Here is a 19,365-nt window from a genome sequence, read left to right as displayed (position 1 = left end):
CCTTGATCAATTTTCCAGCACTTACCCAGCCAGAAATTGGTCACAGTATTCTCATGGCAGCCACATCCACACCAAATGCATGACTGAAATGATCTCTTTACTCCGCTTTCACATGGCTTTGTTTAAATAGTGAAGGATTTCATTTGGCCCCTTCAGCCACACTTCTGCACTGGGAACTGATGTCTGGCCGATTACCAGCGCAGTAAGTTATCACTGGAGTGATCACTCATTAGTACAGAACTCCTGATCTTTAGGTATGAGCTAATAAACTGAACAGAAATGTCTATTGTCTGCTTGTGCCCGCTCAAAAACACAACCCAGATTCTGCCAGTGACCTGTCAGCCTCATTGTTTACTTCTCCCTCAGCCCCTGTAAGCTTCTTAGTCACAATTTTTCTCCCCTCCAGGTTACTGATGAAAAAGTGAGACCATTTGAGGTCAACACCAAATTCTTGAAGGCTGCAATAAATGGTTTTGTTTGTTTATTTTATTTGATGAGGCTTCAGATTCTACAGTTTCACAAGTCAGTTACTTAGATGTCAACACCTCTAATCAGTTACTTTTGTATCCTGCATCCTAAGCAGAAAGTTGTACAAGTCTAGGTCAAATGATGTGCCAAAGGTAAGTATGTTACATCTCTGATGTTGCTTTTAACAATTACATTTGTAATTTAGTCAAAAAGCATTGAAACATAAAGCCATTAGAAGTTTTCTTCACTGGAATGAATAATTTATTAATCCTATCACAAATCCTATCATTGGGACTAATCACTGTCTAGCTTGTACTAGCTGCTTATCTACCCTGATACTGATACCAGGCTCACATTACCTAGTTTGTAACTTGAGTAAAGCTTTGAGCACTCATCCCACATAAACTCTTTTTGCAGAGAGTGCCCCAAAATTATCAGCAACAATTCTGGATTTTATCAGGTAGGCTATAACCTGGGACATGCATCTCTTAGCAAAGTGCTATAATGGCTAGACCATAATGCCAAATTCCTCCATGCTTGCTTTTCTTTTGGTTTCATCAGTCCCCGATGCTGTTTGAAACAATGGCTCCATTTAAACAGATCATTCCATAGTCTCATCTTAGGGCATGATATGAAGGAATTGAAGGTTTGAATCTCCTCAGACTCAGGAAGGATTGAATTATCAGATTTCTAACCATGCCCAAAGCCACTCAGGTTTAAAAGAATCAGCATTCTTCAGGAGAGGATTTGGTGCCCTGCATCTGAACAGGACAGGAAAGCCTCCCAGGACAGGAGGTCAGAAGAATGATTCTGTGTTCACTGTCACTTACCAGCAAGCTCTTACTTGCTTTGCTCAGTCAGCAGGCTTTCTTTGTTGCCCTTTGGGTGGGCATCTTCTTCCTGGCAATTACTGACAATACTCTCTAAGGATATGTTACCACTCCTCTGAATTGAGTATGAACACGTTGCCTTTTCTTTAGGCATTCCAGTGCATAACTTACTCGTCTTGATAGTAATTTTGGTTCTCTACTTGATATTATTGAAGTCAAGAGTAAAGTCATTTACTTCACTGGCAGTGTGCCTAGATAATAGTCCACACCCTCACCTGTATATTGATTTCACTAATGTCAGAGAGCCTATGACAAACAAGGACTTGCTCTTAGCTATACTGGCTAAATATTTGGGTTTATTATTACTATTATTTTCTAAATAATGTAATTTTATTTCTACAGAAAAGTTGTAAGTTGTTCTGAACTGATTTGAGGTATTATTAATCTTTCATTTGATGTGTCACTGAAGTGTTGCATGCCCGTATTTCCTAGTAAAACTAAAATAGAATTTAATAACTATTCTTAAAATTGTACTTAAATTTGGTGTGTTTGGGATCTGAAGATTAAATTCAATGGGGTCAATTCAATTAGATATACTGTAGCCCTCAGTGAAGATGCCAGCTTCTGAAGAACATATTTATTAATCACTCTGAGCCACATCATGTCCTCTGAGTTAGCTAAATGCATGCACAGAGCTGGTCTTAAATTGATACCCTTAAGGACAAGACCTCCTGCTCCTTTAAGAATGAGACAATGATAACAATGCTATCAGTAAAAAAGCCTGACTGAAGACAAATTTGACTATCCCTGCCTAGAGGGAGCACTTAAGAGATTTTTGTATCTGAATGTATTCTAACTAGAAAAAATCCCAAAGTTCTCAAGAAAAAAAGCTGATATCCACCAAAATGTGGCTGGATGATACAGATAACTGCATAAACAATGAGAAGAAACAAAGCAAGTTCGACAGCAATTTTTATCTGGAAAGACATGCAGAAATAAGAAGATTAAACTTTTTTTAGTGTATCTGTACATCAAATATAAAGTGCAATGCATACTGGGCATGGGAGGTGAAGAGCACTTCACCTTGGAAAGAGAAGAGCTCCTGCCTAGAGTTTTAAGATTAAATATTAATGAAATAGAGAAATAAGTATACTTTTGAATGCTGTGTAGGAAATTTAGATTCTCTAATAAGCCACTGAAGCAAAAACAAACACCTGAGTTCTCTGATCTATTCCTATCTTAGAACAGGAATGAAAGGACCACTTTGCTTCATAAGTGGTCTTCCAAAAACAGTCCTAACCCGCAGTCCTAAATTCAGAACCTATCTCCTACTCAGCCAGGACATGTGCTCTGCAAACTTTATATTCCAACTTTATTCCAATTTGTATCCTGTTCAAAGGGCAAGGTACTTGAATTGCATCATAAATTTTACAAAATGAAGTAAGAGAGGAATTCAGTTTGTTATGGGAAAAGCAGCTTTTAAGAGTCTTTTTGATACACTCAGACACAGGTCAGCCAAACTGACCCATGCTATCCATTCTGATTAGAAGTGAAATTCAAACATGTTATTAAATGTACTGATCTGCACTAAGGATGAAACCTGATAATTATTATTAGCTCCATTATATACTGCAGTGTTGGCATCAGTATTTCATAATCAGTCTCATAGTGTAAAATGTATAATCATTTATCTTCTCTACTTGCACAGCACTCAACTGGCAAAGACACTTACATGAACTTAAATCTTGTAGCACCACACTAGGTTCCACTCCCTGAGCAATGGAGAGAGGACAGTAGAATTTCTGTCTCATTTACTTTGGATATCCTTTCCCATACATGTATCAGTCCTACCATCATTTATGTATGTAATTAATTGTTTTCAGCTAAACCCTTGCTTATCTCACTGAGGCTGAGACTGCTAATGCTCTTGCAATTTTTATTTTTAGTACTCCAAATTCAGTTTATGAAATCTCTTCAGAATTTCCCATTATTTCTAGAAGCTTACTTTGCTGTGTGTTTATTATTAGCAGGATAGAAAAAAAAAAAAAGAATACTGTTATGCAACTTTTATTCCTTTCTTCATGGTGCATTCTGGCTTCATTCCATGCCCCCTAAAACCATGGGGATGCTCTCTGGTTTAAACGTGTACTAGATCAAGCCCTGAGTGAATCACTCAGGAGCTCTGTTTCTGCGATTAGACACCCACTCACCAAGGGACCACTGCTTCTTTTTTCTTGCTGTTTGTTCGTTGCAATTCATTCCCCTTAGCCTACTGGTATTCAAATAACCTTTCTTTCAACTACACTAACACGAGTCATTTATTCCCAAGTCATTACTGCAGTTCTTTTCAAACACTGGCAGCTACTATCCTGATTATTGAACTGCACTATGAATTCCTCCCAGGTGGAAGAGCCTCAGGCACTGGTACTGGCTTGGGGCTGACTGACTGGAAAGCTGCTTTGCAGAAAAAGCCCTTGTGATCCTGATGGATCCCAAATGGAACACAGGACAGCAATAAGTCCTGTGGCAAAGAAGGATAACAGCATCTGAGACTGCTCTAGGAAAAGCATTGCCAGCATGATGAGGGAAGTGATCCTTCCCTTCTACTCAGTGCTGGTTGAGTACTGGCGCTGCCACAGGACTCCTCTGTGAAAAAGGGACATGGACATAACCGAGCGAGTCCAATGAAGAACCACAAATAAATTAAGGTCTTGGCTCACCTGGCGCATGGGAGAGGCTGAGAAACCTGGTACTGCTTAAGGAGGGATCTTATGCTTGACTGGGGAAGTAAAGAAGACAGTCATGCTCTTCTCAAGGACAGGATGAGAGGCAATGGGCACAAACTGAAGCCCAGGAAATACAACTTAAGAAAAAAACCTCCTTTATTGTAAGAGTGGTCATATACTGCAACAGGTTGCCCAAACAAGTTGTGGACCCACCATCCTTGGAAACACTCAAAACCTGACTGGGTATGGCCCTGAATGATCTCCTGTAGATGACCTCCTGAGGTCCCTTCTAACCTCAGTCTCTCCATCATTCACTTTAATAGAAAAACAATGGGTGGAGAAGGTATTGGAATGCAGTTCTCTATCCTTTGATGCAATTCTGTCCACTTGTATTACTAAGATCTACTATCATAAATAACAGCAATGATGATGTTATAGGTTTTTCACAAGCTCAAGAAATTCACTTCTAACAAGCCCATGCTTTCAATTAAGGGCTGTGGGTTGCTCTTTAACAGAGCTTTGTACAGGACTGCATTCTATATACACTTGACTGGTTAGACAGGTTTGATGGAAGGAGGGAATCAATAATTTAAGTTCTTTTAAAAATATGCATAAGTACATCACAGAGAATATAAAAACTTCAGGGGAAAGGTGATATTATTATTTAATGCCTTGTTGATGAGGTTTATTTTGGTAAGCTCTTGACAGCACAATGTAACATATCATCTTTGCGTTGACACAAACAGTATCAAAATGTGAAAGGATGCACAGCAGAAAAAGATCTGCATCCAAAATAGATTTTTTGAGGGAGAAAAGGATTTTTTCATTCCCAATAGCATGTTGATTTTTCTTTGTTAACATGCTGCCAACACATTTAAGCAAAATTTAAAAGCACTTTTGTTATTGTATGTCATTCTGTCCAGGTTTGTTTAAAATTCTCAATTTCTTTCCACCTTCCACTCAATGCTAGAAAAAAATATTTGTTGGTATTTGTGATGAGGATATCTTTATGCTTCCGTCACTTTTGCAGTGTAGCTACTTGCATTACTTACTGCACTGTGCCCTGTGCCCATTTTTACACTGGAGACCAAGACCTGTTCTGTTTTGATCCGTGTCCTTTGTTTGCTTTGCTATGAGAGTGATGGAAACAGCTCCAGAGGGGAGTGTTGTGCTGAAAGCTTCAGTTTTCTGGGCTCTGTCTGGATATTTTTCGGGTACCAGAAGGCTAAAAGTTATTTACTCACATGCAGACTTGCTTAAATGGCTTAATTCCACAATGGCCTTGGATACACATGTTTTATGACTGGGGTCCTTCACAACAAAACAAATGAACTGTGCTTGTGCACATAAACTGATCTTCGAGGTTTTTCAAATGCTGAGTTAGATGGAATAAATTAAGAAATAATAAAAATCTCAGTCAACTAAATAACACTGTGCTGGAATTACCAAGCAGGCTCAGTAGGTTGGAATATTAATTTCCCTGCTTGTGTCACATGGGGGAAACGAAGGCAAGAAATCATTCCCATGAGGGCACAAGGCAATGCTGTTCCATTCTCCCTTAAGAGTTCTGTGAAGGAGCAGCAGCTTTCTGTTCCAGTCAAGGCCTCACAGGAACACACCAGGAGAGGCTGCAGAAGAAGCATCAAATCACACACTTCCTTCAAGTATGGCCTCACATACCTTCCCTCTGCCTTGTCCTGCCCTTCATGAGATGCACACCAAAACGGCTAGCTGGCCTGGAAAAAAACAGCACCACCAGGAACAACTGCCACTGACCCTTGAGAACATTCTGGCTGCCTTTACTTCACTTTTTTAGCACATTTCACATTTGACCCTAAACCAAATACAACTTGGATATGTCTAAGCCAACCTCCCAATGAATAGAATGACTGCCAATGAATGCCTGTATTCTGATAGCCTTTCAAACCATCAAGCTCTCACACCTAGACCCATGAGCCTACCTGCCTATACTTCTGCTCCTTGCCCCATAGGCCCTGTGTCTCTTGTAGCCTGTCCACATTACCTCTGTTCCCCAAGCATTCAAGCTGATCACAGGTACTCTGCCTCCTGATAATTTCTGTCATCTGTATGTTATCTTCTTTCACACTGAAATCCAATGTCTACCTTCTTCCTTCAACTACAGCTCCTTCCTTTGCCTACTCTGCAGGGCCCACAGTTTCTTCTTTCCTTGGTCCTTGGAGACAAACTCTTGTTGCTCATTGTGCTGCTTGGGTTACAGGAATGAGCAGTGACAACAAAGCTATGAGTATCCTGACTAGTCTGACAGTTGGCTATGGACAAGCCCATGCTATGACAGATACTGAGTAGATGCATTTGCTCTCCCCCCTCAAACTGCAGAAATCACCCTGAGAGCTGTGAGCAGCTCATAGCTTGGACTATTTGGATGCAAGACAACAATCAGGAAGAGGCTTTCAAAAAGCTGACATAACACCTTTTTTTTAATATGCCCTTCAAGCAGAACAATGGAACAGCTGTAACCATAGCATGGCCTGAACCCACTAGAGATATCCCAGAATACTGGCCTTTTTGGATTCTTTGCTAGATGATACATGTAGGAAGGTACCATGGGACTGTCATTGTGAGTTGCAGCAAGAATCTGCGATGGACAGAACATTTTGCACTTTAGGTTGCTCTTGAGCCTGCACACCACTCAACAACAAAGACAGAGTAAAGATCAGATGCTGTAAATGTTTAGAGACTTTTAGTCTTGACAGGGTAAGCCTAAATTTTCACCTGCAAATGAACTCTGCTTTCCTACAATGAGACAATCAAAAGCAAGCACAGGGGCATCAGACGGAACTAACTCGGGGCATGAATTAGCATTTGATGAACTTTTATTGAATAGGACAAATATGGTTGAGTTTTGCAGTTGTTGCCCTCCCAGAACACAGTATGTCAAGGCTATAGCAGCTGGAAAAAGAGAAAGGAAAAAAAATGACAGTAGGACAGTATTTGCACAAAAAAAGTGGTAATTGGATACTTGTCACAGAAACATCTAATACCTCCAGCTCTGGTAGTAAAACATTACTTCCATCAGTGCTGACAGAAGTCTCTGCCATATGGAATTACTAAATTCCATGTGGACTTTTAGGATCTACTAGAAGGCAGGATCACTTGTCCCCACATTGGTGACATGAGTGTCCCATGCGTATCTACAAGAGCTTCATTGGCAGAAACAGCTATTGACAGGCTGTTCAGGAGCGCCCACAAGTGAAGCAGGTTTTCAACATGCACATGAGACTGTGAGAAATACATCAATCTTCAAACTGCTCACAGAGCAGAGGGAGGCTTTGCTATTAGCTTTCTTCATAAACATATCCCTAGATTCGTGATTTGACGACAGTGATGTGCTCTGTGCCAAGAAAAGGGAGTGGAAAAGAAAATATTGCCATCTGCTTGTGTAGAAGTTTAAATTCATGCACTATCTCTCCTGCACAGTGAAAGAAGAATGACTCTTCTCTTTGTTACATTTGGTCTTGAGAGTGAAGCAGTGTTCTCACAGAGATCTGAAGGAAGACTGAACTGTGTTCACCATTACGCTGCAGGCTCTGATTTAGGTGTCTGCATTGAAAGCCTCCAGAATTCACAGAACCTCTCTCCAAGCCTGTCAATCAAACTATCAATCCATTTCTTGAAGCCTCACTGACACTCAAGGGAATCTAGATTGCTCATAGAGCCCCCCCCCCCCCCCCTCCCCCATGGGACCCATCTAGCTTCCATGGTGATATTGTTCCCATAGAGTTATTACATATCACTCAGTTTTTGCAGCTTGGCTTCTAATGTTGTATTAGTATGATTTGATTTCAAATATGAAGGTGTCAAAATAACACTGCTAAAATCCACCTAACTGATGACAGCATTCCTTCCTTAGTAATGAAAAAAAAATCAAGTATCAATAATTGGTTTTATTTATAGATTTTTGTTGTAACCCAGATATAGAATTGCCCAGACAACTGTGACTTAATCATGTGTAACTGCCAGCTTGCATTTTTGCAGGCACATCTACCCTGACAAAGGTTTTTAATCTTTAAAATCATGCAGATTATCTATTCAGCCCTCAGAAAACTCATTGTGATGAATTCAGCATCTCCGTTTCAGGCACTTTGACCACTGACACCCTTCTTCACTTTATTAATTGTACTAAAAGCCTTGTGCAAGCATTAAAAATATTATTTAGTACTCAGTAAAATACTTTTTGATCTGAGTATGTTATAATCTATCAATGTTGTCACAAGTCTCTCGATCTTTGAAGAGTTTTCTTCACTCTAAGAGTCTCTGTTTATGCAAATATATCAGTCATGTCTACTCTGAAATGCTTATATCATATCTGAGGTCAGGAATTCAGCTGTATTTAAATTATATGCCAGATGGATGGGCAATGCATACATTTCAGTTCTTTGACAACATAATGAACATATCTTTTGGCAAGATGAGGTCATCTGAACATCCCAAATCATCCATCACAGTTGTCCCCAAACTTTTGGGCTGCAGTGTCCTGCCAGCAATGAAAACTGGCCACCAAACTGTCTCATCAACCTTCAACTGAAAAAAACTCTGAACAACTATTTGCTTACCTAGGACAGCTGTGGGCATCTTATCATGGCCTGGCCAGTTACAGTGGGTAACTCCTGATTTATAACAAGTTTCAGAAATCTAGAAACATTACATAATTAAGCCTCTCATCCTTCAGGTAAGTTATATTATTAGCCATTCTATTCAACTGGAAAACTATGCAGAAAAGAAGTTTGCAGTCCACGTTTTCAAGCTGACCACTAATCTGGTTACCTAATTTTTGGGAGATCATCTGGAAATACTGTTGGCCTCAATTTTCAAGAGTGGTCAGGAAATAGAACTTTGCTCAATAGAATATTTTCAGTTTCTCAGGAAGTAAAAGTCTGAGAAGTGGAAGATGAAATTCCCAGGCAAAGGCCAAGGCTTGGCAAAACAAGTTAAACAGAACATTTTTTGTAGTTTTACCACCTATACACCCACCATGTTAACATAATGCTGCATTCCCTTGGAAATAGAATCTCTAATGTCTTAAACTGGAACTCCAAAAGGACCTTGAATTGCTTAAGATTAGGGGATAGCTGAAAAGCTGGTCTATATGAATCACCCAAGATCACCCATGCAACAACGTTAGCAGCAAAGCTGCAATGAGAGCCTGAAAGTTACTGGCTTTCATCCTGTCACTTCACCAGACCAAGATACCACCATTATGGGAGATAATGACAATAAAAACCTGCAGTACTCTGAAATTGCACAGAAATTACACTGTTCTGAAAAGCTATCATTCAGTCTAAAAGTTACCAAAATTGCTGGGCCACCATACTTTAAATATGCAGTGTCACTTATGAAGAACATGTAGTTTTTTCTTAGTAGGGTAACATTGCAAAAAGAACAAGAAAGTAGAAAAGAAAATGGTGTTAAAATGTTAAAAAGGAAAAAATGGTAAAAAGACCACAGTTGCCCAGACTTCACCAATGCTGGAATCCCTTGACATTGCTTCTTTTTGGCATGGGTTAGCACAATGTCATTGACAAACAGAATCTCTAACAGACAATAGGAATCTGTTCCTGTCTGGGCAGTCCCCACTGTTTGCTCTTGCTGCATGAAGGCTTCGCACTGCTTCTCTGTCCCTTCCCTAACTGATGTCATCCTCCTTTCCATCTTTCCCAATATCGTCTATCTGGAATCTCAAATCTTTATCTCCTCATTTTACACCAAGAATACTCATCCAAATTTCATCTTTCCTAAGCCTTCCCTTCAGCTATCCTCACTACCCATCCCCTTTTCCAAAATCTAGTTCTGTTTCTCAACCACTCCTTTGCTAGTTTCATTGCCTTCTGTCCTTTCTTCTCTTCTAACAATTCAAGCATTATGCAGTTCTTTCCTTAATTACAAGAAAAAAAAAGAGAGAAGTGTCTGTATTCCACTTATTTTGGCAACTATCCTTTAATCTTATGCTACCCCTCCTTTTTAAGCTTACTGACTGCAGTCACATTCTGGAGATAATCTTGGCTTTCACCAATTGTTTTCTGAACCCTACTTCAAACATCACCTCTACCTCTTTTTACCTCATGCTGTGAATCTGTAGTAATTTTCAGTTCTCTCCTCAGGTTCTATGGTACTTCATTTTAGTCTTCTTGGCCTAACATCTCTAGTTCTTTATCAAGAGCTTCCAATCTGCTCATGTTGACAGGCTATCACTGACAATTATCACTGACAATTAGATTTTGAGGAGACAGCCTTTGTACTTTGTACTCTCAAGCTGCTCTTCTCATTTTTCAACTCTTTCAAAACTTTACTTTTCAATCTCAAAGAAGAACCAAACATCTAACAAAAAAAAACACCATCACCACCACAACAGACCAAACCCACAAAAAGTGCAACACGAGCAAAATGAAAAAAACAAACCCCAAATGCAACAAACTCATGAATATTCTGAGATCTCCCATCGTGCTTACCAACACTACCTCATCATTTCTTTGGAACCTCACCTGTCTGTACCCACCTTGTGCTATCTTTTAACAGTTTTTTTTTACACAGAGGCTGATTTTTCACAGAACTTAATACAAAGGGGTACTTGTCTATAGAAAGGCTACTAAGCAACATGGTTATATAAACACAAATTACAACAGGAATTAAGATTTTATTGCTGTAAGTGCATAATATGAAGACCTTGACATAAAGAAAACAGAACTAAGAGCCTTATGGATGTGAACTGAGCCTTAAAACCTTTCCAGACATGTTTGGCACACATGAATGTAACACATATATCGATTGTATGGCCTGCATGCATTGTCTTTCAAAATTAAGGTTTATAGATAGAATCCTGCCTTCATCAAAAGCAATAGCCATTTTATTCATTGAGTATGGTCAAGACTTTTCTATCTGACTCTTATCATACACATATTTTCAGTATTGGCAAAGAACAAGTCACACAGAATATAGACAACAATAACCTTTCATAGTTATGTTCAGTGACTAGAGTTTATCTTGAGAGCTTAGTTTCTAATTCTGTATTAGGTTTGAACGCTAAGATTGACAACATCCAGGTACTGAATGGACCACATACTTGGCTTAAGAGAACAATGCTTGTTGGTTGTTTTTTTTTGGTGGTACCTAGTTTTACACAGTCTCTTCTGAACTTTAAATGAATAAATTATTTAGCAGCCAGCAGCTGTCCTTAGACGGCATAACTCAGACATCAGTACTATCCAAAACATCTACATTTGCCAGACCTGTCTTGCATGAAATAGAATGAGGATATTTGCATAAGGAAAATGTCAAAGCAGGAAATTAACCCCTTCAGGAGTTTCATATAATAAAATATTGCAATAATTTGCTATTTTATCCACATTTTTTTAAACTGATGACAAAGGATCATTGTAGTCCCACCTACACTATGTTTAACAGTTAGTCTGATGGTCTTCCTGACAGGAGTGGGCTACAGACTTTTCCTCAATACTGCCTTTAAGTTAGCACACTAAGAAGCAAATGTCATGTTAAATGATACAAAATCAAATAGTTTCATTCATTACAAAAGGATACAACAAATCCCAGCTTTTGTGACAATGTGCCTCTCAAAGGAAGGGCACCCATATAGAAGAGTCTCAACAATGGTGTCTGCCTTCCTGGTGTTGTATGTTGGAAGGAGAGAGTGAATACTGACTGGGGCAGACCATTTGAGCCCTTTATGTGTGTATATGCTAACTATACTGAAATAAGAGAGTGCTTGAGAGATGTTGCAAACTGTGAGGAGCTTCCACACTTATTTCCACCCTTATGAAATTCCTCACACCAAGACTGGGCTTAAAAGGATTTGCACAATCCGTTCATTCACTTTACATGCAGTTCTTTCCACCTATTAAGGACAGAAACTATGCACAGAGGACTCTGAAAGAAAAACAAATTCCAAAAACTTGACTGTGACCAAATAATCCATCTTTAGTAAATCCTTAGGCTGCTGAGTTTAGTGACAGTTACTGCCACACAAGGTGCTTAGTGCAGGAACCAGCTGTAATGTGCACTGCTTCCAGTCTACCCCTACACAAACTTAGCTAGAGCATTACACCCTACCTTACCACAGATGCCTTTACCAACACTTATGAACTTACAAAGAGGTTTACAAACAAGTCTAGACATATTACTTACAGCTATTAACATAGGAAGTTATTATTGTATGTCCCTTGCCTTCCTTGCATCTGATTTTATACTCACTTATCATACTCTAGTGTGGTCTTCCACCAGGACCTGAGCTGTCCCTACTTGGTACTGAATACACTACAGTATTTTGGAAAGTCTGAGAAAAGTCTTTCTATATACATATGCACTACCACTTGAAATCAGTCAAAAGAATGGGTTTTGCACATGGACTACAACAGACTTTACATTTAAAGCCTTGCTACACCATGATCTCACTGAGAACTAGTTAAGTGAAAAACTTAAACACTTATACAAATTATCAAGATCTTACAGTCTTTATTGAGGCAAGTTTCCACAAAAGACAGGGAGAATTTTCCTTGAGTAGGGACTGAAAGAATTGAGCCAAAGGTGCAAGGATGATGTACTGAATGGTATGCTACTTTTCCTTTTTTGCGTTATGCCCATATCTTGCTAGATTTGTGATGAATATGTTAATCAAAATCCTATAGAACTGCACTCATTTGTGTATGTGTTTACTTTCCATTTACATAATCATCTTAGAAAATGAGCCTTTCTCCTTTGTGCTACATGTTTTAGAATGTAATTGAAAGTTGCAGTTACTGAAATATCTGATTCTAGCAGTCCCACCACTATCAATTCTATTGCCCAGTTATTACCATAAATTATTACACAGGAGCTAAATATGCATCTCCAGTCTTCACGATGTCCAAATAGTCCAACAGTCAGACAAATCAAAAGTTTCCAGTGGTGTGCCCTAATAATCTGCATTTAGTGTTTTGGATCAAATAGAAGAAATTTCCAAAGCTTAAGGACCTTCAGAGAGAATTCAGGAAACATGTAATTGTAGAGTGCTTTAATTCCAAAAATAGGATCTGTGTGTCTGTAAGACAGGAAATGCTTATGGGAATGAGGAAATACATACACTGATATATAGCTATATCCATATCTGTATCTATATATACATCTCCATGATCAGTGCAAAGCTACAAATATGTTTTACTCTAAAATGCCTACTTGACTAAGGACTAAAACAAATGCTCAACTGGTAATGGGTGGGATGAAATGGAGCTTGAAATGAAATCACAGAATCACAGAATTTTCAGGGTTGGAAGGAACAACAAGGATCTAGTTCAAATCCCACTGCCATGGGCAGGGACACTTCCCACTAGATCAGGTTACTCAGGGCCACATTCAGCCGGGCCTTAAAAACATCCAGGGACAGGGCTTCCACCACCTCCCTGGGCAACCTGTGTCTCAACACCCTTATGGTAAAGAACTTCTTCCTAATGTCTTCTCTAGATCGATCTCCCTCTAGCTTGGATCCACTCCTAGTCATATCAGTACCCAACACTCTAAAACATCCCTCACTAGCTTTCTCGTGGGCCTCCTTCAAATAATGGAAGGCCACAGTAAGGTCTCCTTGGAGCCTTCTCCAAATTTAACAATCTCAACTCTCTCAGCCTGACCTCATAGGAGAGGTGTCTAGCCCTCTGATCACTCTCACGGCACCTCTCTGGACACATTCCAGTGCATCCGTATCTTTCTTGTAACAGGAGTTCCAGAACTGAACACAGTACTCCAGGCAGGGTCTCATGAGAGCAGTGCAGAGGACCGGTGTAGACAATCAACTCTCTCAACCTGCTGGCCGTATTTCTCTCGATGCAACAGATCTCAGTCAGTTCGGAGGGGACAGCAGAGCATGAAATGTCAACCAGTTCACAAAAATGTTTACCTTTGGGCCTCTGAATCCTGTCATTTATTCTAAGAAGACAAGCATGTGCCACCTCCTTATAGCCTGGCCTGCTATCTATTTCTTATCTCTGGTCACTGCTGTATTTCACCCATTAGTATTCAGAGTATGCATAACCAACGACCTACTTAAACTGAAGGAGTGGGCCACAGGTTTGTGGTGGGCCAGTTCCACAGAAGGTGGTTTCATTATGGGACAACAGTAGCATTTTAACTGACTTACAAACAGGTCTGAAAACTGTCATATCCTCCAACCTGCTGCCAACAGTCCTCAAGCGTCTGTGCAACCCTCTTAAACTATCTCAACGTGGTCCAACAAGATTATTATAGTGCAAAACTTTTTATTCTTAACAGTTCCCTCAATTTGCATAAGAATGTTAGCATGCCTCAGCTTTAGGGTCATAGAATGAAAATAAAAGGACCTTGGGAAATGCTGTTAATGGCGGCATGAGAATTACGTACATACCACATATATCCTGGCAAAAAGTAGGCAATCTGACAGATTACAACCATGCAGAAAATACAATGCATATATGATAACCCTCTTCACAGCAAGACAACTGTAATTAATGTATTTCTGGCTACTCTTTCCTCCCCAACATACTAGTTTTCTAGAGTTTGATTTTGCATCCCTAAAATTGAAACTTTAACATTCGATGGAAGTAAAAGAAAGCAAGAACTGTAAGCATGTGACAGGTTTTTGGTTGGTTGGTTTTTTTTTTGCCTGCAATTCTTGAATCACAAACTTTGTGTATTTGTTTAACATGGGGCTACGACAATGTCACATATAGGTGGCATAACAGAAATTTAAATAAATCATTTCATACTTAGGATTTTTAACTCCACATTACAGCAGAACTTGTCTTAGCCAACCAGCGAAGGGATGAAAAAAATACACATCTTTAACTAGATGGCTCTTTAACAAAAGTGAAGTAAACTTTTAATGAATTAGCACAGGGATAATTTTGAGTAATCTCTGGAGACAGTAATTTGCCTCATATTTGTTGAAGTTTTGTTGTAGCTAATGTAGAGTATGCTGAAGATTTTATCAAATGAATTCTGGTTTTCTATCTCTTGCGCTTATTAAATACAAGCATGGTCTCTCACTGGGCTGCATCAGCCAATTCACTGTCTAAAGACGTTGTCCTTTAAATGCATCAAGTCCACAAAATCACTAAGTAGTGAAAATGTCAATAATTGTTCTGTTATCTAAACTTTATGAATAATATGGACAACTGCAATTATTTTATTTCAAATGGCTAAAGATTGTTGCTACTTACCTCCTTCTTAGATTTCTAATAATTTGATTTACTGTAGCACTTTGCATGTCTTTATCAAATACTTATGTAATAACACAGTTCAGTCAAAAAAAAAATAATCACAAAACCTCTTCATTATTTATAATTAGCAATCTTTAAAATTCACCCTTCTTTTTCCATGCCAGATAGTTAAAGACTTTATCCGCTTAAATGGACAGCTTCATCATACTTTTTTCTAAATATAAAGCAGGAGCTATTTTCAGGTCACTCATGAAAAGTCACAGTGTGTAATATCAAACTCTGATTTGTTGCTGGCATATGCATTGCAAAATGTCATCCTGTCCTGCTCTTAATGGCCACGGCCAACGCTTATGATCATTACTGACTGAGATCACCGATTTCTTCACACTAAAATTCTCTTCAGAAAACCAAAGCAGAGCACATATATTGATGTTTTTGCAGAACAGTAACTAAGACTAAGCCTTCTCTTTTCTTTGAAAAGTCAGTCAAATAGTAGAGTGCACTTATACAGCTCTCAATGAATATAAACTAGAAGGAAGTCGTCTATGTGGCAAGCAGAACTGTAGAGTCAACTCTAGGTTGTCTGTGGGTGTGTAACCCAGGTTGCAGATTAGCAGTGCTATGGAGAAAAAAAGGAAAAACACCCACTTTTTTTTTTTGAATCTATGATCTCACTTTTTACTTTGGCTTAACTTCATTCCTTGATAAATGTAATAAACACAGGAAGTTCTTATCTAATGTGCACATGCTTTGTATTAGCAATGCTTTAGTTTTATGTGGGTCTACTCAATTTCTCTTTTCAATAACTGAGAGCTGACTGTGTAACTATGAGAGAACCCAGCAAGTCACGATTTTGTTCGACATTTGCTACAAAACCAATTTTTTTGGGGTCAAACTACCTCTCTAACATACCTCAGAAATCACTCTGTATTATTTTTTAAAGCCATAAGTGGTAACAGCTTGCTGCAATACTGGACTCCTATTAACGTAAGTCAAATGTTCACACTGCTTGAAAGGCAAAACAAAGCCAATATATGCAAACAAACTCAACGCACATAAACAGAGATAGATACAGTGGGCTCCTCTGCCCCCAAGGCCTAGAGACTGACAGAAAGCCATTTCATTACAAGATTTTGCAGCTCTACCAAAACTCTTGCATTAATTGGCTAACTGTACTTTTTTTTTTTAATTTACAGGCTCATTAGCACTAAATATGCTTTAAATAATTGCTCTTGGGCAGTGCAACAATAACAGTGAGTTCCTCACAAAGGAGTTGGGAGGGTGGAAGCTGTTTCAAGGTGCCTTCTCCACATTCTCATTTTTCTCTGCATAATCCATATAGCATTTACTTCACAACCAAAGCCAAAAGACAGAGATACCCAGGACATTAGCCAGGTGTCATGGAATGACAACTACCTGTTCTACAAAGGCAGATAGAAGGAACTGGCAGTCCTCAGGAAGCCGCAGTAGGAACTTATCTACTAGGAAGAAGGGATGGCTGAGACGCTTCTTAAGGAACAGAAGAAATATAAGACTTGGTATATGAAACATTTAATCTTGAAGAACGATTGATGGTAGAAGCTGTCAAAGGGCCAGTGAGGCAAGAGAGGGCAGGAAAGCAACAGGGGTAGACAGCCTTTTCTCCAGGGAAATCCCTTTTTCTGCCACAAGGCAAATTAGAACTACAAGCAATAAAGATCAATGCAGATATGAAATATCATGATATTCTTTGCTATTCTGAGAATAACCTACCAGTCCTGTTTTCCAGCTTTGGCAACAGCTTAAATCCTGTTCTAAAATTAAAGCAAAAGGCTTTTCATACTGTGACACAGCAGTGTACCGAACTGGAATAAATCTTCCCATAAATATACATGTATACATATAATTCATATTCCTAACACACATACACACATATATATATGTATGTATGTATACATGCAATTTCTGTAGGCATCTTTCTAAACTACCTGACATCCTGTGCCAGTGAGTCCACTGAGTGATAACAGCATAAAATATTACTTTCCAGGTTGCCTTCTTATTTCACTGAACATCCCCTTGTTCTTTTAACACTGGAGAAAATAAAAGTAAATGCTTCTGTTATACGACTTCTAACTGGAACAAGTATAAAAAATCACTTACAAAAAGTACTTCTCCACTGTCAGGCAGTAATACAGTTGCATATTTTTCAGCTAGCCAAAGGAATTATATTCATATCAAAAGAAAAAACATTTAGCAAAATACTTGCTTTCAGACTTGTTTACTGTTTATTATTTTAATTTACATCAGTTACTGCTTGCAAAACTTCCAGGGAAATAATTTTGTTTTTTATTTTTCTTTTCCCACTGCATAGTAAATACAGCCATCTTAGTATTTCAGAAGCATAGTACTATAGAAATGTTAGGGCCTGCTTCTGCTCCAAATGAGGTTAATGGGAAAACACCAACTGACTTTATTTGGAGTTAGATCAGGCCCAGTATTTCCAGCTTTTGAAATTTCATCGTTGAAAGTTTTCTGGCTAATCTTCAGAACCAACTACTTCTACAACTATAACACTATTTACAACTTTATTTATATGTACTGCTTTATTACAATATGTAATATCAATGTTCCTTGTAAAGGTTACTACTTCATAGAAATTAGACTGAAGTTATTGCCAATCAACTTTTAATAAACTTAAGTGGGATAACTTTCAGACTTTTTCTCAGCATACGATTCTGGTTTTATTCACTCTTCTATTTTTGAAAATTGCTTAACTATATTAATTTCAAAGCCTTTTCCAGTTTAATAAAATAGTCCTTTTGGTAAAATTTTATTGGTCCCGTTTCAAATTTCAGTCTGAATCGTTCTTGTACTGATGAGGACTCATTACTTTATCAATTTTTCTGTTTCAACACAGTATATAAAGCCATGCCTCTCAACCAATCAACCTCGGTATGAAAGTGTAAGTGAGGTCAAACATTGCTAACCAAATCTTTGATCATGTTGTCTGATCACATACGGACACAACTCACTGAATTGTTGCATATGTTGTAGAATGTTATCATACAAATTTAAGCATTTCCATTATTGACTGCTGCTTGTGTATGTATATATTAACTTGCTGGTCATAAAACTACAACAAAGGACGAGATATACCAATACTGATTTAAGAGCTCTAGTATTGTCTCTCCAAAAATTAAGAAAGAAATCCGTGTTCTTTATGATTGACCAACTCATGATGTTGTGCTAGAATACACACATTTTCCAAAATTAAGCTGTGAAGTTAATGTCAAATACTGTGTTGTAACTTTAAATATAACTGACATATTAGAACAGATAGATGGGTAATTATGATAAACTACACATTAGTGCTACTGTAGATAGTATCATTTATCAATCCTGTGGTCCCCATCATTCATGCATTTACAGTTTGGGAATACAGTAACTGCAAAGGATAATAATTCATAATGGCTGCATTCTCAGTACTACATGCTAGCTCACTAAACAAAATAAAAAAGGTTAATTGTATAACTGGAAAAATGTAAAATTTTATTCCAAGAAAATTAACAAGCTACACAGGTAAATTTTGGCAAATGCAACTTTATATTGAAATCCACACATCTGTATCTTAAAGAAGGAAAGACTCACAGACTCTAATGTATTTCTAAAATACTAAGAAATCATATTATATGCTTTCACAAGTTAAAACTGAAATAATTTAAAACAACCAATACACCGAAATGTGCAGAAAATATAAACAAGACTGTGCCTTCAGTAGAATAAATGCTTCACAAATTGTGCAAGATATCATACTAAGGCTGCGGTCTCCCCATGACAGCTGTCTTAAAATATAAACATACATCAACTGCCTGTGTTTCTCAGAACAAACCAGAAAGGGCGGCACACCTAGAAAAAAAATCGTATCATCCCAATGATATGCATACTGATTTTGGGAACCATTGGAGTAAAATGAGAAAGAAAAAAAGGACTAAATGATCTTTCATGCACTCCCAAATGACTGACCAGAGTTATTGATTCAATTTTGCTTGCTTATTTGCTTCAATGCTAAACAAAATGGAAGATACTAGATAACCCTTTAAGGCAACATGTGTTTATTCTGTGTAACTGTTCAATTATGACTGT

This window comes from Pogoniulus pusillus, chromosome 4, assembly GCF_015220805.1.
Source record: "Pogoniulus pusillus isolate bPogPus1 chromosome 4, bPogPus1.pri, whole genome shotgun sequence".
Classification (NCBI taxonomy): domain Eukaryota; kingdom Metazoa; phylum Chordata; class Aves; order Piciformes; family Lybiidae; genus Pogoniulus; species Pogoniulus pusillus.
Note: the sequence above shows the minus strand (reverse complement) of the source record.